Source organism: Scyliorhinus torazame, chromosome 24 (assembly GCF_047496885.1).
Source record: "Scyliorhinus torazame isolate Kashiwa2021f chromosome 24, sScyTor2.1, whole genome shotgun sequence".
Taxonomy (NCBI): domain Eukaryota; kingdom Metazoa; phylum Chordata; class Chondrichthyes; order Carcharhiniformes; family Scyliorhinidae; genus Scyliorhinus; species Scyliorhinus torazame.
The window spans coordinates 37,537,953-37,560,266 of record NC_092730.1 but is presented as its reverse complement, the minus strand read 5'-3'; the positions used below and the strand labels follow the sequence as shown (position 1 = coordinate 37,560,266).

Sequence of the window (22,314 nt, the reverse complement as noted above, 5' to 3'; positions counted from 1 at the left end):
TCACTCTCTGATACAGTGTGTGAGTGTGGGATTTACTCACTCTGTGTTACAGTGTGTGAGTGTGGGATTTACTCACTCCCTGATACTGTGTGAGAGTATGGGATTTACTCACTCTCTGATACAGTGTGAGTGTGGGATTTACTCACTCTCTGATACAGAGTGTGAGTGTGGGATTTACTCACTCTGTGATACAGTGTGTGAGTTTGGGATTTACTCACTCTCTGATACAGTGTGTGAGTGTGGGATTTACTCACTCTCTGATACAGTGTGTGAGTGTGGGACTTACTCACTGTCTGATACAGTGTGTGTGTGTGGGATTTACTCACTCTCCAATAGTGTGTGAGTGTGGGATTTACTCACTCTGATACAGTGAGTGTGGAATTTACTCACTCACAGGTACAGTGTGAGTGTGGGATTTACTCACTCTCTGATACAGTGTGTGAGTGTGGGATTTACTCACTCTCTGATACAGTGTGTGAGTGTGGGATTTATTCACTCTCTGATACAGTGTGTGAGTGTGGGATTTACTCACTCTCTGATACAGTGTGTGAGTGTGGGATTTACTCACTCTCTGATACAGTGTGAGAGTGTGGGATTTACTCACTCTCTGATACAGTGTGAGTGTGGGATTTACTCACTCTGTGATACAGTGTGTGAGTTTGGGATTTACCCACTCTCTGATACAGTGTGTGAGTGTGGGATTTACTCACTCTCTGATAGAGTGTGTGAGTGTGGGATTTACTCACTGTCTGATACAGTGTGTGTGTGGGATTTACTCACTCTCCAATAGTGTGTGAGTGTGGGATTTACTCACTCTGATACAGTGAGTGTGGAATTTACTCACTCACAGGTGCAGTGTGAGTGTGTGATTTACTGACTCTCTGATACAGGGTGTGAGTGTGGGATTTACTCACTCTCTGATGAAGTGTGAGAGTGTGGGATTTACTCACTCTCTGAGACAGTGTGTCAGTGTGGGATTTACTCACTCTCTGATACAGTGTGTGAGTGTGGGATTTACTCACTCGCTGATACAGTGTGTGAGTGTGGGATTTACTCACTCTCTGATACAGTGTGTAAGTGTGGGATTTACTCACTCTCTGATACAGTGTGTGAGTGTGGGATTTACTCACTCTCTGATACAGTGTGAGAGTGTGGGATTTACTCACTCTCTGATACAGTGTGAGTGTGGGATTTACTCACTCTCTGATACAGTGTGTGTGTGTGGGATTTACTCACTCTGATACAGTGTGTGAGTGTGGGATTTACTCACTCTCTGATACAGTGTGAGTTTGGGATTTACTCACTCTCTGATAGAGTGTGTGAGTGTGGGATTTACTCACTCTCTGATACAGTGTGTGAGTGTGGGATTTACTCACTCTCTGATACAGTGTGAGTGTGTGGGATTTACTCACTCTGATACAGTTTGTGAGTGTGGGATTTACTCACTCTCTGATACAGTGTGTGTGGGAGTTACTCACTCTCTGATCCTGTGTGAGTGTGGGATTTAGTCATTCTCTGACACAGTGTGTGTGTGTGGGGGGGGGTTTACTCTCTCTGTGATCCTGTGTGAGTGTGGAATCTAGTCATTCTCTGACACAGTGTGTGAGTGTGGGATTTACTCACTCTCTGTTACAGTGTGTGAGTGTGGGATTTACTCACTCTCCAATAGTGTGTGAGTGTGGGATTTACTCACTCTGATACAGTGAGTGTGGAATTTACTCAGTCACAGGTACAGTGTGAGTGTGTGATTTACTGACTCTCTGATACAGGATGTGAGTGTGGGATTTACTCACTCTCTGATACAGTGTGTGTGGGATTTACTCACTCTCTGAGCCTGTGTGAGTGTGGGATTTAGTCATTCTCTGACACAGTGTGTGTGGGGGGGATTTCCTCAGACTGTGACACAGTGTGTGAGTGTGGGATTTACTCACTCTCTGTTACAGTGTGTGAGTGTGGGATTTACTCACTTTCCAATAGTGTGTGACTGTGGGATTTACTCACTCTCCAATAGTGTGAGTGTGTGGGATTTACTCACTCTCTGATACAGAGTGAGAGTGTGGGATTTACCCACTCTCTGATACAATGTGTGTGGGATTTACTCACTCTCTGATACAGTGTGTGTGGGATTTACTCACTCTCTGATACAGTGCGTGAGTGTGAGATTTACTCACTCTCTGATACAGTGTGTGAGTATGGGATTTACTCACTCTCTGATACAGTGTGTGAGTGTGGGATTTACTCTCTCTGATACAGTGTGTGAGTGTGGGATTTACTCACTCTCTGATACAGTGTGTGAGTGTGGCATTTACTCACTCTCTGATACAGTGTGTGGGGGATTTACTCTCTCTCTGATCCTGTGTGAGTGTGGGATTTAGTCATTCTCTGACACAGTGTGTGTGGGGGGGGGATTTACTCACTCTCTGTTACAGTGTGTGAGTGTGGGATTTACTCACTCTCCAATAGTGTGTGAGTGTGGGATTTACTCACTCTCCAATAGTGTGTGAGTGTGGGATTTACTCACTCTCCAATAGTGTGAGAGTGTGGGATTTACTCACTCTCTGAGACAGTGTGTCAGTGTGGGATTTACTCACTCTCTGATATAATGTGTGAGTGTGGGATTTACTCACTCTCAGATACAGTGTGTGTCTGGGAATTACTCACTCTCTGATACAGTGTGTGAGTGTGGGATTTACTCACTCTCTGATACAGTGTGAGAGTGTGGGATTTACTCACTGTCTGATACAGAGTGTGAGTGTGGGATTTACTCACTCTGTGATACAGTGTGTGAGTGTGGGATTGATTCACTCTCTGATACAGTGTGTGAGTGTGGGATTTACTCACTCTCTGATACAGTGTGTGAGTGTGGGATTTACTCACTCTCAGATACAGTGTGTGAGTGTGGGATTTACTCACTCTCTGATACAGAGTGTGAGTGTGGGATTTACTCACTCTCTGATACAGTGTGAGAGTGTGGGATTTACTCACTCTCTGATACAGTGTGAGTGTGGGATTTACTCACTCTCTGATACAGAGTGTGAGTGTGGGATTTACTCACTCTGTGATACAGTGTGTGAGTTTGGGATTTACTCCCTCTCTGATACAGTGTGTGAGTGTGGGATTTACTCACTCACTGATGCAGTGTGTGAGTGTGGGATTTACTCACTGTCTGATACAGTGTGTGTGTGTGGGATTTACTGACTCTCCAATAGTGTGTGAGTGTGGGATTTACTCACTCTGATACAGTGAGTGTAGAATTTACTCACTCACAGGTACAGTGTGAGTGTGTGATTTACTGACTCTCTGATACAGGGTGTGAGTGTGGGATTTACTCACTCTCTGATGAAGTGTGAGAGTGTGGGATTTACTCACTCTCTGAGACAGTGTGTCAGTGTGGGATTTACTCACTCTCTGATATAGTGTGTGAGTGTGGGATTTACTCACTCTCAGATACAGTGTGTGTCTGGGATTTACTCACTCTCCAATAGTGTGAGAGTGTGGGATTTACTCACTCTCTGAGACAGTGTGTCAGTGTGGGATTTACTCACTCTCTGATATAGTGTGTGAGTGTGGGATTTACTCACTCTCAGATACAGTGTGTGTCTGGGAATTACTCACTCTCTGATACAGTGTGTGAGTGTGGGATTTACTCACTTTCTGATACAGTGTGAGAGTGTGGGATTTACTCACTGTCTGATACAGAGTGTGAGTGTGGGATTTACTCATTTTGTGATGCAGTGTGTGAGTGTGGGATTTATTCACTCTCTGATACAGTGTGTGAGTGTGGGATTTACTCACTCTCTGATACAGTGTGTGAGTGTGGGATTTACTCACTCTCAGATACAGTGTGTGAGTGTGGGATTTACTCACTCTCTGATACAGAGTGTGAGTGTGGGATTTACTCACTCTCTGATACAGTGTGTGAGTGTGGGATTTACTCACTCACTGATGCAGTGTGTGAGTGTGGGATTTACTCACTGTCTGATACAGTGTGTGTGTGTGGGATTTACTGACTCTCCAATAGTGTGTGAGTGTGGGATTTACTCACTCTGATACAGTGAGTGTAGAATTTACTCACTCACAGGTACAGTGTGAGTGTGTGATTTACTGACTCTCTGATACAGGGTGTGAGTGTGGGATTTACTCACTCTCTGATGAAGTGTGAGAGTGTGGGATTTACTCACTCTCTGAGACAGTGTGTCAGTGTGGGATTTACTCACTCTCTGATATAGTGTGTGAGTGTGGGATTGACTCACTCTCAGATACAGTGTGTGTCTGGGATTTACTCACTCTCCAATAGTGTGAGAGTGTGGGATTTACTCACTCTCTGAGACAGTGTGTCAGTGTGGGATTTACTCACTCTCTGATATAGTGTGTGAGTGTGGGATTTACTCACTCTCAGATACAGTGTGTGTCTGGGAATTACTCACTCTCTGATACAGTGTGTGAGTGTGGGATTTACTCACTCTCTGATACAGTGTGAGAGTGTGGGATTTACTCACTGTCTGATACAGAGTGTGAGTGTGGGATTTACTCACTCTGTGATACAGTGTGTGAGTGTGGGATTTATTCACTCTCTGATACAGTGTGTGAGTGTGGGATTTACTCACTCTCTGATACAGTGTGTGAGTGTGGGATTTACTCACTCTCAGATACACTGTGTGAGTGTGGGATTTACTCACTCTCTGATACAGAGTGTGAGTGTGGGATTTACTCACTCTCTGATACAGTGTGAGAGTGTGGGATTTACTCACTCTCTGATACAGTGTGAGTGTGGGATTTACTCACTCTCTGATACAGAGTGTGAGTGTGGGATTTACTCACTCTGTGATACAGTGTGTGAGTTTGGGATTTACTAACTCTCTGATACAGTGTGTGAGTGTGGGATTTACTCACTCACTGATGCAGTGTCTGAGTGTGGGATTTACTCACTGTCTGATACAGTGTGTGTGTGTGGGATTTACTGACTCTCCAATAGTGTGTGAGTGTGGGATTTACTCACTCTGATACAGTGAGTGTAGAATTTACTTACTCACAGGTACAGTGTGAGTGTGTGATTTACTGACTCTCTGATACAGGGTGTGAGTGTGGGATTTACTCACTCTCTGATGAAGTGTGAGAGTGTGGGATTTACTCACTCTCTGAGACAGTGTGTCAGTGTGGGATTTACTCACTCTCTGATATAGTGTGTGAGTGTGGGATTTAGTCACTCTCAGATACAGTGTGTGTCTGGGATTTACTCACTCTCTGATACAGTGTGTCAGTGTGGGATTTACTCACTCTCAGATACAGTGTGTGTCTGGGAATTACTCACTCTCTGATACAGTGTGTGAGTGTGGGATTTACTCACTTTCTGATACAGTGTGAGAGTGTGGGATTTACTCACTGTCTGATACAGAGTGTGAGTGTGGGATTTACTCATTCTGTGATACAGTGTGTGAGTGTGGGATTTATTCACTCTCAGATACAGTGTGTGTCTGGGATTTACTCACTCTCTGATACAGTGTGTCAGTGTGGGATTTACTCACTCTCAGATACAGTGTGTGTCTGGGAATTACTCACTCTCTGATACAGTGTGAGAGTGTGGGATTTACTCACTCTCTGAGACAGTGTGTCAGTGTGGGATTTACTCACTCTCAGATACAGTGTGTGTCTGGGAATTACTCACTCTCTGATACAGTGTGTGAGTGTGGGATTTACTCACTTTCAGATACAGTGTGAGAGTGTGGGATTTACTCACTGTCTGATACAGAGTGTGAGTGTGGGACTTACTCATTCTGTGATACAGTGTGTGAGTGTGGGATTTATTCACTCTCTGATACAGTGTGTGAGTGTGGGATTTACTCACTCTCTGATACAGTGTGTGAGTGTGGGATTTACTCACTCTCAGATACAGTGTGTGAGTGTGGGATTTACTCACTCTCTGATACAGAGTGTGAGTGTGGGATTTACTCACTCTCTGATACAGTGTGTGAGTGTGGGATTTACTCACTCACTGATGCAGTGTGTGAGTGTGGGATTTCCTCACTGTCTGATACAGTGTGTGTGTGTGGGATTTACTGCCTCTCCAATAGTGTGTGAGTGTGGGATTTACTCACTCTGATACAGTGAGTGTAGAATTTACTCACTCACAGGTACAGTGTGAGTGTGTGATTTACTGACTCTCTGATACAGGGTGTGAGTGTGGGATTTACTCACTCTCTGATGAAGTGTGAGAGTGTGGGATTTACTCACTCTCTGAGACAGTGTGTCAGTGTGGGATTTACTCACTCTCTGATACAGTGTGTGAGTGTGGGATTTACTCACTCTCAGATACAGTGTGTGTCTGGGATTTACTCACTCTCCAATAGTGTGAGAGTGTGGGATTTACTCACTCTCTGAGACAGTGTGTCAGTGTGGGATTTACTCACTCTCTGATATAGTGTGTGAGTGTGGGATTTACTCACTCTCAGATACAGTGTGTGTCTGGGAATTACTCACTCTCTGATACAGTGTGTGATTGTGGGATTTACTCACTCTCTGATACAGTGTGAGAGTGTGGGATTTACTCACTGTCTGATACAGAGTGTGAGTGTGGGATTTACTCACTCTGTGATACAGTGTGTGAGTGTGGGATGTATTCACTCTCTGATACAGTGTGTGAGTGTGGGATTTACTCACTCTCTGATACAGTGTGTGAGTGTGGGATTTACTCACTCTCAGATACAGTGTGTGAGTGTGGAATTTACTCACTCTCTGATACAGAGTGTGAGTGTGGGATTTACTCACTCTCTGATACAGTGTGAGAGTGTGGGATTTACTCACTCTCTGATACAGTGTGAGTGTGGGATTTACTCACTCTCTGATACAGTGTGAGAGTGTGGGATTTACTCACTCTGTGATACAGTGTGTGAGTTTGGGATTTACTCACTCTCTGATACAGTGTGTGAGTGTGGGATTTACTCACTCACTGATGCAGTGTGTGAGTGTGGGATTTACTCACTGTCTGATACAGTGTGTGTGTGTGTGGGATTTACTGACTCTCCAATAGTGTGTGAGTGTGGGATTTACTCACTCTGATACAGTGAGTGTAGAATTTACTCACTCACAGGTACAGTGTGAGTGTGTGATTTACTGACTCTCTGATACAGGGTGTGAGTGTGGGATTTACTCACTCTCTGATGAAGTGTGAGAGTGTGGGATTTACTCACTCTCTGAGACAGTGTGTCAGTGTGGGATTTACTCACTCTCTGATATAGTGTGTGAGTGTGGGATTTACTCACTCTCAGATACAGTGTGTGTCTGGGAATTACTCACTCTCTGATACAGTGTGTGAGTGTGGGATTTACTCACTCTCTGATACAGTGTGTGAGTGTGGGATTTATTCACTCTCTGATACAGTGTGTGAGTGTGGGATTTACTCACTCTCTGATACAGTGTGTGGGTGTGGGATTTACTCACTCTCTGATACAGAGTGTGAGTGTGGGATTTACTCACTCTCTGATACAGTGTGTGAGTGTGGGATTTACTCACTGTCTGATACAGTGTGTGTGTGAGTATTACTCTAGCTAAGGCCTAACCAATGTTTTATACAGTTCCTGCATAACCTGCCTTTTCTTAAACTCTGTGCCTCGGCGAATAGAGACAAGGATACCATAGGCCCGGGGTTTTCAAGCTCAGGGTCGTGACCTGTGGGTCGATCTCATGAAGGTTTCAGGAGGGTGGTAGTTATCCAGATCGCGGAAGGAATGGCCAATGGTCACGACTAGTGTTTACAAATGCCAACCATGATGGACGTTTGAGATTGTCGGCCATTCCGCGCATGTGTCTCTTATCAAGTAGTGCGCAGGCCTGGAGCCCAGCAAGTTGGACTGGCTCCTCCTGATGTCAGTGCGTTGTCCCGGGCCTGTTTTGTTCAGCAAATTCTGGACTACTCCCACCGGAGGCGGCGCCAGCGAGCAGGTCACACGCCCCGTACGCTGACATCACGTGTTCTGGGCCCGAGAGAGATTCCTCCATTTTGCAGCTGCCAGCAGTGCTGGAGTGAACTCCAGGGCCTCTGGTGAACAACCCATGAAGAAGCTGAAAACAGGAACAAAGCAGCACAATGATGATTATTTGAGGGGTGGGTTTATAAATTGTGCCACTGCAATCAGGAGTCAAATTTCATGGGTGTTACATGCAGGGAATTACTGGCAAATGAAAGTTTAAAACCCTCAAAATGTCAAAGACATTTGAAGAGTAAGCAGGGCGAGTTCCAGGACAAACCTCTGTATTTTTTTCAATGGATGCAGTGAGATCTTCAATCATCAGCTGGAGTCAGTATCAGAAATGTAACATTGAACAACAAAGCAAGTGAGATCGTGGGGACCGAGCAGGCTCACCTGTCACATTAAAGGCAAGTGAAAATGGTGGGTGTGTGTGAGAGAGAGTGGGTGTGTGTGAGAGAGAGAGTGGATGAGTGTGAGAGAGAGAGAGTGGGTGTGTGTGAGAGAGAGTGTGTGTGCGTGAGAGAGAGTGGGTGTGTGTGAGAGAGAGAGTGGATGAGTGTGAGAGACAGAGAGTGGGTGTGTGTGCGAGAGAGAGTGGGTGTGTGTGAGAGAGAGTGGGTGTGTGTGAGAGAGAGTGGGTTTGTGTGAGAGAGAGTGGGTGGGTGTGAGAGAGTGGGTGGGTGTGAGAGAGTGGGTGGGTGTGAGAGAGTGGGTGCGTGTGAGAGAGAGTGTGTGTGTGTGTGAGAGAGAGTCGGTGTGTATGAGAGAGTGGGTGTGTGAGAGAGCGGGTGGGTGTGTGAGAGAGTGGGTGTGTGTGAGAGAGAGTGGGTGTGTGTGAGAGAGAGTGGGTGTGTGTGAGAGAGAGTGGGTGTGTGTGAGAGAGAGTGGGTGGGTGTGAGAGAGTGGGTGTGTGTGTGACAGAGAGTGGGTGTGTGTGAGAGAGAGTGGGTGTGTGTGAGAGAGTGGGGGTGTGTGTGAGAGAGACTGGGTGCGTGTGAGAGAGAGTGGGTGCGTGTGAGAGAGTGTGTGTGTGTGAGAGAGAGTGGGTGTGTGTGGAGAGTGGGTGTGTGTGAGAGAGAGTGGGTGTGTGTGAGAGAGAGTGGGTGTGTGTGAGAGAGAGTGGGTGTGTGTGAGAGAGAGTGGGTGTGTGTGAGAGAGAGTGGGTGTGTGTGAGAGAGAGTGGGTGTGTGTGAGAGAGAGTGGGTGTGTGTGAGAGAGAGTGGGTGTGTGTGAGAGAGAGTGGGTGTGTGTGAGAGAGTGGTTGTGTGTGAGATAGAGTGGGTGGGTGTGAGAAAGTAGGTGTGTGTGAGAGAGAGTGGGTGTGTGTGGAGAGTGGGTGTGTGTGAGAGAGAGTGGGTGGGTGTGAGAGAGAGTGGGTGTGTGTGAGAGAGAGAGTGGGTATGTGTGAGAGAGAGAGGGGATGTGTGTGTGTGAGAGAGAGTGGGTGTGTGTGAGAGAGAGGCGATGTGTGTGTGTGAGAGAGAGTGCCTGTGTGTGAGAGTGGGTGTGTGTGAGAGAGTGGGTGTGTGTGAGAGAGAGTGGGTGTGTGTGAGAGAGAGTGGGTGTGTGTGAGAGAGAGTGGGTGTGTGTGAGAGAGTGGGTGTGTGTGAGAGAGAGTGGGTGTGTGTAGAGAGAGTGGGTGTGTGTGAGAGTGGATGTGTGTGTGAGTGTGTTTGTGAGAGAGTGGGTGTGTGTGAGAGTGCATGTGTGTGAGAGAGTGGGTGTGTGTGTGAGAGAGTGTGTGTGTGTGAGAGAGACTGGGTGCATGTGAGAGAGACTGGGTGCATGTGAGAGAGACTGGGTGCAGTGTGAGAGACTGGGTGCATGTGAGAGAGAGTGGGTGTGTGAGAGAGAGTGGGTGTGTGTGAGAGAGAGTGGGTGTGTGAGAGAGAGAGTGGGTGTGTGAGAGAGAGTGGGTGGATGTGTGTGTGAGTGGGTGTGTGCGAGAGAGTTGGTGTGTGAGAGAGAGAGAGTGGATGTGTGTGTGAGTGTGTTTGTGAGAGAGTGGGTGTGTGTGAGAGAGAGAGTGGGTGGATGTGTGTGTGAGTGGGTGTGTGCGAGAGAGTTGGTGTGTGAGAGAGAGAGAGAGTGGATGTGTGTGTGAGTGTGTTTGTGAGAGAGTGGGTGTGTGTGAGAGTGCGTTTGTGAGAGAGAGAGTGGGTGTGTGAGAGAGTGCGTGTGTGAGCGAGTGAGCCTCTGTATTTTACATTGTCACTCTTTGATATGTAACACATATTTTACTCTTGCTGCTCTGTTACTGGGGTGTGTGTGTCTGTGAGAGAGAGAGTGTGTTTTACCATCACGGTCTCTGTGATATATGATGCATATTTTACTGCTTACTGCTCAGTTACTGTTGTGTCAAAGAGTGTGTGAATATCAAAGTTTGTGAATACGTGAGTGTGTGTGAGGAAGTGTGTGCGAGGGAATGTGTCACTATGTCTGCAAGAGTGTATGAGTGTGAAAAATAGTCTGCGTGAGTGTGTGTGTGTTTTACCTTCATTGTCTCTGTGATGTTTCACACATATTTTACTGCTCAGTTACTGGTGTGCGAGTGTGTTTATCCTCACTATCTGGCTATCACATATAATATATTTTACTGCTTACTGCTCAGTTACTTCAGTGTGAGAGTGGCGAGAGTGTGTTTTACCCTCACTGTCCCTCTGCGATATATAACACATATTTAACTGCTTACTGCTCAGTGACTGGTGTGTCCATGTGTGAGGCAGTCTGAGAGAGAGGGACTAGGAGTGTGAGAGAATGAGTGTGTGTGAGAGTTAGTGTTTGCCAGAGAAATAGTGAGTGTGTGTCACACTGTCTCTCATTGTCCCTCTATGATATATAAAGCATATTTTACCACTCAGTTACTGGTGTGTGTGTGTGTGTGAAGAGAGAGTGTATGAGTGTGTGTGAGAGAGAATGTGTGAGAGAGAGTGAAATACGAGTAATATAGCACAGAGACAGTGAGGGTTAACACAAACTTACACTCTCTCTCTCACACCATCTCTCATACACACGCACTCTCTCTCTCTCTCTCACACACCAGTTACTGAGCAATAAGCAGTAGAATATTCAATATATATCGCAGAGAGACAGTGGTTACTATCACAGAGGTTACTGCACACACTCATAGGTCGATTGTCCCGAAAGACGAGCTGTTCGGTAATTTGGACATTCTGAATTCTCCCTCCCTGTGCCCAAACAGGCGCCAGAATGTGGCGACTTGGGGCTTTTCACAGAAACTTCATTGCAGTGTTAATGTAAGCCTACTTGTGACAATAAAAATTATTATAAGACAGAGTCATAGTCTATCTGTGACCCTATCTGTGTGTATGTGTTAACTTCACTGTCTCTCTGTGATATATAATGAATATTTTACTGCTTACTGCTGTGTGGGTGTGTGAGTGAGACAGTGTGTTTGGGAGTGAGACAGTGTGTTTGGGAGTGTGTGTGTGAGTGAGACAGTGTGTTTGGGAATGTGTGTGTGAGTGAGACAGTGTGTTTGGGAGTGTGTGCGTGAGTGAGACAGTGTGTTTGGGAGTGTGTGCGTGAGTGAGACAGTGTGTTTGGGAGTGTGTGCGTGAGTGAGTCAGTGTGTTTGGGAGTGTGTGTGTGAGTGAGGCAGTGTGTTTGGGAGTGAGACAGTGTGTTTGGGAGAGTGTGTGTGAGTGAGACAGTGTGTTTGGCAGTGTGTGTGTGAGTGAGACAGTGTGTTTGGGAGTGAGACAGTGTGTTTGGGAATGTGTGTGTGAGTGAGACAGTGTGTTTGGGAGTGTGTGTGTGAGTGAGACAGTGTTTTTGGGAGTGTGTGTGCGAGTCAGACAGTGTGTTTGGGAGTGTGTGTGCGAGTGAGACAGTGTGTTTGGGAGAGTGTGCGTGAGTGAGTCAGTGTGTTTGGGAGTGTGTGTGTGAGTGAGGCAGTGTGTTTGGGAGTGAGACAGTGTGTTTGGGAGTGTGTGTGTGAGTGAGACAGTGAGTTTGGCAGTGTGTGTGTGAGTGAGACAGTGTGTTTGGGAGTGAGACAGTGTGTTTGGGAGTGTGTGTGTGAGTGAGACAGTGTGTTTGGGAGAGTGTGTGTGAGTGAGACAGTGTGTTTGGGAGTGTGTGTGTGAGTGAGACAGTGTGTTTGGGAGTGTGTTTGTTAGTGAGACAGGGTGTTTGGGAGTGTGTGTGTGAGTGAGACAGTGTGTTTGGGAGTGTGTGTGTGAGTGAGACAGTGTGTTTGGGAGAGTGTGTGTGAGTGAGACATTGTGTTTGGAGTGTGTTTGGGAGTGAGGGAGTGTGTTTGGGAGTGAGACAGTGTGTTTGGGAGTGTGTGTGTGAGTGAGACAGTGTGTTTGGGAGTGTGTGTGTGAGTGAGACTGTGTGTTTTGGAGTGAATGTGTGAGTGAGACAGTGTGTTTGGGAGTGTGTTTGTGAGTGAGACAGTGTGTTTGGGAGTGTGTGTGAGTGAGACAGTGTTTGGGAGTGAGACAGTGTGTTTGGGAGTGTGTTTGGGAGTGAGATAGTGTGTTTGGGAGTGTGTGTAAGTGAGACAGTGTGTTTGGGAGTGTGTGTGTGAGTGAGACAGTGTGCTTGTCAGTGAGACAGTGTGTTTGGGAGTGTGTGTGTGAGTGAGACAGTGTGTTTGGCAGTGTGTGTGTGAGTGAGACAGTGTGTTTGGGAGTGTGTGTGAGTGAGACAGTGTTTGGGAGTGAGACAGTGTGTTTTGGAGTGTGTGAGTGAGGCAGTGTGTTTGGGAGTGTGTGTGTGAGTGCGACAGTGTGTTTGGGAGTGTGTTTGTGAGTGAGACAGTGTGTTTGGGAGTGTGTGTGAGTGAGACAGTGTTTGGGAGTGAGACAGTGTGTTTGGGAGTGTGTTTGGGAGTGAGATAGTGTGTTTGGGAGTGTGTGTAAGTGAGACAGTGTGTTTGGGAGTGTGTGCGTGAGTGAGTCAGTGTGTTTGGGAGTGTGTGTGTGAGTGAGACAGTGTGTTTGGGAGTGTGTTTGGGAGTGAGACAGTGTGTTTGGGAGTGTGTGTGAGTGGGACAGTGTGTTTGGCAGTGTGTGTGTGAGTGAGACAGGGTGTTTGGGAGCGAGAAAGTGTTTTTGGGAATGTGTGTATGAGTGAGACAGTGTGTTTGGGAGTGTGTGTGTGAGTGAGACAGTGTGTTTGGGAGTGTGTGTGTGAGTGAGACAGTGTGTTTGGGAGTGTGTGCGTGAGTGAGTCAGTGTGTTTGGGTGTGTGTGTGAGTGAGACAGTGTGTTTGGGCGTGTGTTTGGGAGTGAGACAGTGTGTTTGGGAGTGTGTGTGTGAGTTTGACAGTGAGTTTGGCAGTGTGTGTGTGAGTGAGACAGTGTGTTTGGGAGTGAGACAGTGTGTTTGGGAGTGTGTGTGTGAGTGAGACAGTGTGTTTGGGAGTGTGTGTGTGAGTGAGACAGTGTGTTTGGGAGTGTGATTGTTAGTGAGACAGTGTGTTTGGGAGTGTGTGTGTGAGTGAGACAGTGTGTTTGTGAATGTGTTTGTGAGTGAGACAGTGTGTTTGGGAATGTGTTTGTGAGTGAGACAGTGTGTTTGGGAGAGTGTGTGTGAGTGAGACAGTGTGTTTGGGAGTGTGTTTGGGAGTGAGACAGTGTGTTTGGGAGTGTGTGTGTGAGTGAGACAGTGTGTTTGGGATTGTGTTTGTGAGTGAGACAGTGTGTTTGCGAGTGTGTGCGTGAGTGAGACAGTGTGTTTTGGAGTGTGTGAGTGAGACAGTGTGTTTGGGAGTGTGTGTGTGAGTGAGACAGTGTGTTTGGGAGTGTGTTTGTTAGTGAGACAGTGTGTTTGGGAGTGTGTGTGTGAGTGAGACAGTGTTTGGGAGTGAGACAGTGTGTTTGGGAATGTGTTTGGGAGTGAGACAGTGTGTTTGGGAGTGTGTGTAAGTGAGACAGTGTGTTTGGGAGTGTGTTTGTGAGTGAGACAGTGTGTTTGGGAGTGTGTGTGTGAGTGAGACAGTGTGTTTGGGAGTGTGTGTGTGAGTGAGACAGTTTGTTTGGGAGTGTGTGTGTGAGTGAGATAGTGTGTTTGGGAGTGTGTTTGTGAGTGAGATAATGTCTTTGGGAGAGTGTGTGTGAGTGAGACAGTGTGTTTGGGAGTGTGTGTGTGAGTGAGACAGTGTGTTTGGGAGTGTGTGTGTGAGTGAGACAGTGTGTTTGGGAGTGAGACAGTGTGTTTGGGAGTGTGTGTAAGTGAGACAGTGTGTTTGGGAGTGTGTTTGTGAGTGAGACAGTGTGTTTGGGAGTGGGTTTGTGAGTGAGACAGTGTATTTGGGAGTGTGTGTGTGAGTGAGACAGTGTGTTTGGGAGTGTGTGTGTGAGTGAGACAGTGTGTTTGGGAGTGTGTGTGTGAGTGAGACAGTGTTTTTGGGAGTGTGTGTGTGAGTGAGACAGTGTGTTTGGGAGTGTGTGTGAGTGAGACAGTGTGTTTGGGAGGGTGTGTGTGAGTGAGACAATGTGTTTGGGTGTGTGTGTGTGAGTGAGACAGTGTGTTTGGGCGTGTGTGTGTGAGTGAGACAGTGTGTTTGGGAGTGTGTGTGAGTGAGACAGTGTGTTTGGGAGTGTGTGTGTGAGTGAGACAGTGTGTTTGCGTGTGTGTGTGTGAATGAAACAGTGTGTTTGGGAGTGTGTGTTTTACCCTCACAATGTATCTGTGATATATAACACATATTTTACTCTTACAGGTGTGTGTGAGTTTTACCCTCACTATGTATCTGTGATATATAACACATATTTTACTCTTACAGGTGTGTGTGAGTTTTACCCTTACTATGTATCTGTGATATATAACACATATTTTACTCTTACAGGAGTCTGTGTGTTTTATCCTCACTATGTATCTGTGATATATAACACATATTTTACTCTTACAGGTGTGTGTGTGTTTTACCCTCACTGTGTATCTGTGATATATAACACATAATTTACTCTTACAGGTGTGTGTGTGTGTTTTACCCTCACAATGTATCTGTGATATATAACACATATTTTACTCTTACAGGTGTGTGTGTGTTTTACCCTCACTATGCATCTGTGATATATAACACATATTTTACTCTTAAAGGTGTGTGTGTGTTTTACCCTCACTATTTATCTGTGATATATAACACATATTTTACTCTTACAGGTGTGTGTGTGAGCTTTACCCTCGCTATGTATCTGTGATATATAACACATATTTTACTCTTACAGGTGTGTGTGTGTTTTACCCTCACTATGTATCTGTGATATATAATGCATATTTTACTCTTACAGGTGTGTGAGTGTGTTTACTGCTCGCTATGTATCTGTGATATATAACACATATTTTACTCTTACAGGTGTGTATGTGTTTTACCCTCACTATGTATCTGCGATATATAACACATATTTTACTCTTACAGATGTGTGTGTGTGTGTTTAATGCTCACTATGTATCTGTGATATATAACACAGATTTTACTCTTACAGGTGTGTGTGTGTGTTTTACCCTCGCTATGTATCTGTGATATATAACACATATTTTACTCTTACAGGTGTGTGTGTGTTTTACCCTCACTATGTATCTGTGATTATATAACACATAATTTACTCTTACAGGTGTGTGTGTGTGTTTTACCCTCACTATGTATCTGTGATATATAAAACTTATTTAACTGCTTACTGCTCAGTGACTGGTATTTTTGTGAGTGAGAGTGACTGAGTGTGTGTGAGAGAGGAAACATCTGTGTGTGAGAGAGAGTGTAAGTGTGTGTGACAGTCATGCGAGTGTGTGTATTGCCCTCATTGTTTCTCTGTGATATATAACAAATATTATACAGCGTACTGCTCAGTTAATAGTGTGTGTGTGAGTTAGATAGTGTGTGAGAGTTAGGTAGTGTGTGTGAGTGAGATAGTGTGTGTGAGTGAGATAGTGTGTGTGAGTGAGTGAGTGTGTGAGAGGGAGTGAGTGTGTGAGAGGGAGTGAGATAGTGTGAGAGAGAGGCAGGGAGTGATTGTGTGTGTGTGAGAGGGAGTGAATGTGAGTTAGATAGTGTGTGTAAGTGAGAGTGTGTGAGTGACTGTCTGTGATATCTACCACACATTTTACTGTTGACTGCTCAGTTATTGGTGTGTGAGTCAGTGTGAGAGTTTGTGTGAGAGTGTGCATGTGTGTGTGTGAAAGAGAGTGTGTAAGTTTGTGTTTTACCCTCACTGTCTTTCTCTGATGTATTACACATATTTTACTGCTTATGGCCTAGTTCCTGGTGTGAGAGTGTGTGTGTGTGTGTGAGAGAGAGTGAGTGAGTGTGTGTGTGAGGGAGAGTCTGTGTGAGGGCTAATGAGTGTATGTGTGTGTGAGAGCAATAGAGTGAAAAGTGGATGTGCTGCTGATAGGCAGCAGGGTGGCACGGTGGTTAGCACTGCTGCCTCACAGCATCAGAGACCTGGGTTTGATTCCGACCTCGGCGACTGTGCGGAGTTTGTACATTCTTCCCGTGTCTGTTTGGGTTTCCTCCGGGTGCTCCGGTTCCCTCCCACAGTCCAAAGATATGCAGGTTACGGGGGTTTGGATATGCTGAACTGTCCCTAGGTGGGGTGACAAGGAGGGGGTGTGAGATTGGTCTTAGCGTGGCGTGCTCATTCAGAGGGTCAATGCAGACACAATGGGTTGAATGGCCTCCTTCTGCACTGTAGGGTTTCTGTGAGAGAGAGAGTGTTTGTGAGTGTGTGAAAGAGACAGTGTGTGTGTGTTTTACCCTCACTGTTTTTCTCTGATATATAACAAATATTTCACTGCTTACTGCTCAGTTACTGCTGTGTGTCTGTCTGAGTGAGCAAGTGAGTGAGAGAGTGAGTGCATGTTTTACCCTCACTGTATCTCTGTGACATATGTCACATATTTAATTGCTTACTGCTCAGTGACTGGTGTGTGTGTGAGAGAGAGTGTGTATGTGGGAGAGAGTGAGTGTGAGTGAGTGTGTGTGTATTAACCTCTGTGATATACAATTTATATTTTCACAGAATTTACAGTGCAGAAGGAGGCCATTCGGCCCATCGAGTCTGCACCGGCTCTTGGAACGAGCACCCTACCCAAGATCCACACCTTCACCCTATCCCCATAACCCAGTAACCCCACCCAACACTAAGGGCAATTTTATTGATTACTGCTGTGTTCTGGATTTGTGAGTGAGTGTGGGAGAGACAGTGCATGGATGTGTGAGAGAGAGAGAAAGTGTATGAGAGACAGAGTGTGAGTGAGTGTGTACAAACCTCACTGTTACTCTGTGCTCTATATAACATATATTTTACTGCTTCAGTGATTGGTGTGTGTGTGTGTGTGTTTCCCCCTCAGACACTCAGCGATATATAATGCATATGTAATGCTTACTGCTAAGTTACCTGTGAGTGATCATGTGCATGAGAAAATGTGAGTGTATATGATATATGGCATATTTTACTGCTTACTGCTCAGTTGTTGGTGTGCGAGTGTGAGTGTGTGTTTTCCACTGCAGCTGTCTGTCTCTGTTATGGGTCAAATGTTAGGGGAAAATCTATTTGATTCTGTAACTCTGTCTCTGTTCTGTGTGCTTGCATTTGTAGCTGTCTGTCTCTGTTATGGGATTCTGGGTTTAATCTCTACCTGTCCACCTCTCTGATGTGTGTGATTTTATTGTGTTTTCTGTACTTGTCAATATCTGTTCTGTGAATTAATGGTGAACTTTCTGTTCAATATTGATCTTCCATTATTACTTTTAGTGATAACATTGATATAACAAATGATTTGTATCCACGTCCGTTTCCTACTTGTGACAATAAGCGATTATTATTATTATGTATTTTGACCTAAGAAAGTTGTAAAAAAGTGCAAATGGATTGCATCCACATTGATTGCTGAATCTGCAGCCACATTAATACTGTGCTGATTACTTTACAGATGAAACGCTGTTAACACAAGTTGATCCAACGTTCCATGATATGGAGGGGGGGGGGTGAATTGTGGAAAATTACCCCACCTGCCCTCTCGTGTATCACTGTTGGATTGGACATATTTATCTGGGACTTGAGGTCAATGTGAGTCTGACTGCTTCTTTTCTCTGTGACGGTGGAGATGATGTTGTGTCTGTGTCTCTGCAATGTTGGATTAATATTGTACTTACTGTCAGTTAGAAGGAGATGGCAGCACATAAATTTTGCTGAGGAATCATCATCTTGTTCTTGGAACTCATCTCTTCATCTGTTGAACTAGGGGGAAGAAAGCATATCTCTTGTAAATCAGGGTCAAATGAGGCCAATGATAAATCAATCTATTCTTTCAACTGATAATCACAGAATTTACAGTGCAGAAGGAGGCCATTCGGTCCATCGAGCCCATCTTTGTAAAGAGCATCTCACGCCTCCACCCTAACCCAGTAATCCATGCCTCCACCCTAACCCAGTAACCCATGCCTCCACCCTAACCCAGTAACCCATGCCTCCACCCTAACCCAGTAACCCCACCTAACCTTTTTGGACACTAAGTGCAATTTATTAGGGCCAATCCACCTAACCTGCACATCTTAGGACTGTGGGAGGAAACCGGAGCACCCGGAGGAAACCCACGCAGATACGGGGAGAACGTGCAGACTCCGCAGATAGCAACTCAAGCCTGGAAATCGAACCTGGTACCATAGAGTTGCGAAGCAGCCGTGCTAACCACTATGCTACCTTGCTGCCCCTAATCAGTAAAAGAAAGAAAATACTCTCCAAATCCTAACCCAGAATCAGACAAATAAGCCAGGCCCAAAAAGAGCTCTCCCTTCACATTGAATGTAATGTGACATGAATCCCAGGTATTACATTCATCCCCCACCATCTGGCCTGCAAAATCCTACCAACAGTCCTGGCTTGACATAATTCACACCTCCTTAACCTGGGGTTACCCCATCTCTGGATCTGTAAAGATTTAATCACCTGCTAATGGTCACATTCCAAGCATTGTGTGGCATCTTTGAATCTGTCTCTATTTATATTTCTGGAACATACCTCTTCATTCACCTGAGGAAGGAGCAGCGCTCCGAAAGCTAGTGACATCGAAACAAACCTGCTGGTCTTTAACCTGGTGTTGTAAGACTTCTTACTGTGCTCACCCCAGTCCAACGCCGGCATCTCCACATCACGACTAGCAGGGGCGGGGTTACACCGGGCATGCGCACATCCCCGCAGCAATTCCGCATTGAGAATCAATGGGAACATTCCCCATTTCATAGTCATCACATGTGGAGCAAAACCTCCTTTCGAGCCCGTGTTGGGGGGACTGTGTGTGTGTGGCTGCAAGTGGCCCTGCGCCCTAGGGCTCAACCAATCACCTTTGTAGCTGTGTGCTTGTCCCAATGAGAGATTCAATTTGCAGTCATTGCCTGCAGCTTGTTTGTTATTACACTGTCACTCAGCCCCTCAAACTCACACTTTCTGCAAACTACCTTTCCACTGATTTACTTCATTTTCCTGAGAACCATAGAATTACCACATTGCAGAAGGAGGCAATCTGGCCCATCGAGTCTGCACTGACACTCAGAAAGAGCAGCCCACCTAGGACCACTCCCCACCCGACCACCATAAATCTGTATCCCTACGTAATCTACACACCCTTTGATACAAAGCGGTAATTCAGCATCGCCAATCCATCTAACCTGCACATCTTTGGCTTGTGGGAGAAAAACAGAGCACCCGGAGGAAATCTACACAGACACAGGCAGAATATGCAAACTCCAGACAGACAGTCACCCAACGCTGGAATTGAACCAGGATCCCTGGCACAGTGAGGCAGCAGTGAAACCAATGTTCCCCCTCCAAATGTATTCACTCCCCTGGTTCACTCGCTCTCCAGGTTTACTCGCTATCCAGGTTCACTCACTCCCCTGGTTCACTCACTCCCCTGGTTCACTCACTCCCCTGATTCACTCACTCTCCTGGTTTACTCACACCCCTGGTTTACTCACACCCCTGGTTCACTCGCTCCCCTGGTTCACTCGCTCTCCTGGTTCACTCACTCCCCTGGTTCACTCACTCCCCTGGTTCACTCACTCCCCTGATTCACTCACTCTCCTGGTTTACTCACACCCCTGGTTCACTCGCTCCCCTGGTTCACTCACTCTCCTGGTTCACTCACTCCCCTGGTTCACTCCAAGATCGATACCGGCAGCCATCAGCAGAAAGAACAAAACACCATCCATCTGCATATTAATGAGCAATCCCCGGGAACAATGAGCAACATTTAGACACATGAAGCCAAACCAGACTCTTTGGCGCCAGCAGAAGCCTACACAATGGGAGGTGAACGACTACCTCAGACCGCCCATCGATCAGGGAACCGGTGCAGCATTGGAGAAAATCGAACCAAGTGATTGGGACAAAGTCCAATCACTTGGAACCAGGTACAGGGTCCGCCCCGAAAGGCGGGAAGCCCCTGGGGACTATAAGAATCAAGCTCAAGTTCAAATCGCCCCTCTGCTTGACCGGGTCACTCAGCAACGCGAACCAACCCTCGACAGTGACCGGTCCAGCCACCGCTGATATCTAGTAAGTCTCACTTCAACGCTCACTACGAGATAGGCGCTCCTAGCTACCAATCTGTACCAACTTCGAATCCCCAGGCTCAGAACACGAACGAAAGGCCATTCGTTTCCCTGACCTGGTGGGCCAGTTCCAAGTTAAGTATTGGCCTGTTCGTCGTAGAAGTAGCTCACACGGAGAATTTGTACATGAGTAGTGATTACTGTGTATAATAAATGTGCTTTGATTTAAATCTTACTAAGCGGAGTATTGGATTATTGATCATTACTCGGACTTGAACCACATGGCGGTATCAGAAAGATACCTGGCGACTCAAGAGCAAAGGTGATAAAAAAAAGAGCAATTAAACTAAGGCAAAAGTTAGCAACAGCCCTCACTGTGAACACTGGACACAGTGATAACACGTGTAACACTGGCCCTCACTGTGAACACTGGACACAGTGGTTACACGTGTAACACTGGCTCTCGCTGTGAACACAGCTGCCGTGTCGTGGGTGAAACGGTCACTGTCCCTCCTCTACACAGAAAGTCCAGGTCTATCAGATCATCTTTATTTTTAAAATTTGCTGTTTGTATCAGAATGGTCAGAATCTGTGTCACTGTGAAAAGCTCCACTGTCAGAGCGGGTGGGATTATTCTTTAACTGGGGGTCCCTGCTTGTTGAGTTTGCGGTTCAGTGTTACCGGGCAGTGCAGGAGGATAACATTAAACCGGAAAATCTCCACTGATAGAGAGGAGATCAATTGTATTTTCACCTTCAAGGGAGGTGTGTCATCAATGAATTTAGATTTTAAAATATGACTGGCTGCTGCCGGGTATTTAGGTAAACAGAAAATAGGGAGCAGAAAACTCAGAGAGTTGAACAGTAATTAAGACACGGGTTGGGAACAAGTGTTGAGAAGAGGGAGAATTCTGCCCTGGGAAATGTCATTTCCAGACCTTGTGTGTGGATGTGAATATTGTGGAAGAGAGAGTGTGTGAAAGGGGCGGGCCAAACAGGAGAAACCAACTGTGTTTGTGTGTCCGCTCTGACCAGGAGATCTCCCAATCCCTCTGGGACTAAATGGAAATATTTTTCATTCCAACAATCCCCCTGTTCCCCTCCTACTTTTCCAAGTTGGATTTCAGGGCAGTTTCGATGCTGCTTTCCAGATTTCTGTGGAAAGGTTGGGAAAATGAGAGCGATCGGGTGAGAGAGCGCGAACAGTGCATCAGTAAAACGGGTTTAAATGCAAAATGGAGCCTTCAAATCGCGTGAAACCTTTTCTACAGCAAACATGAGAGTGTGAGAGACAGGAAGGAATTATCCTGGGACACTGTGGAGCTGGAATTTGAGTGGAATTGGAGAGTTTGGGACGAGAGAAAAACACAGAGAGGCAGCAGCAGCCTGGAGCTGAGAGCAGGTTGTCTCCGCCCCGTCCGCTCGCTGCCTTTAAGTTGCTCAGTGCCGCCACCAGAGGCTTCATTTCTCACCCACATTGACGGAGAGATTTTGTGCAGAGTCTCGGACATGAGCGATAGTGCAGCCGCCGAAACGGCTCCTCCAGCCGCCGCCCCAGTCAAGGCTGTCAAGAAGCAGAAGGCGGTTCCCCGGAAGAAACAAGAAGGTCCCGGGCTGGGCGAGCTGATCCTCCAGATTGTGGCGGAAAGCGGCGATCGCAAGGGGGCTTCCTTACAGGCCATAAAGAAGGCGCTGCGGAGCAAAGGGGTCGATGTGGATAAACGGGGGGCCCAGATCAAGCAAAGTGTCAGGAGGAGTGTGGACAACGGCAACTTGGCTCAGGTCAAGGGCACGGGCGCCTCCGGCTCCTTCAAGATCG

At 46.3% G+C, this 22,314-nt stretch overlaps 1 long non-coding RNA gene across 2 annotated transcripts in view; it reads right to left on the bottom strand.

Annotated features, from left to right (window-relative positions):
• The window catches only part of LOC140400111 (uncharacterized), an 89,464-nt gene that overhangs the window by 19,978 nt on the left and 47,172 nt on the right, over positions 1-22,314 (bottom strand). Inside the window, exons 2-3 of one of the 2 annotated variants that reach the window (XR_011938050.1) lie at positions 18,100-18,184; positions 6,935-8,058 (exon numbers count right to left, since the gene is read on the bottom strand). This is a non-coding gene — a long non-coding RNA (uncharacterized lncRNA). Of the gene's footprint in view, positions 1-6,934; positions 8,059-18,099; positions 18,185-22,314 lie in introns of those variants that run through there. The other variant, XR_011938051.1, reaches the window with a different exon arrangement.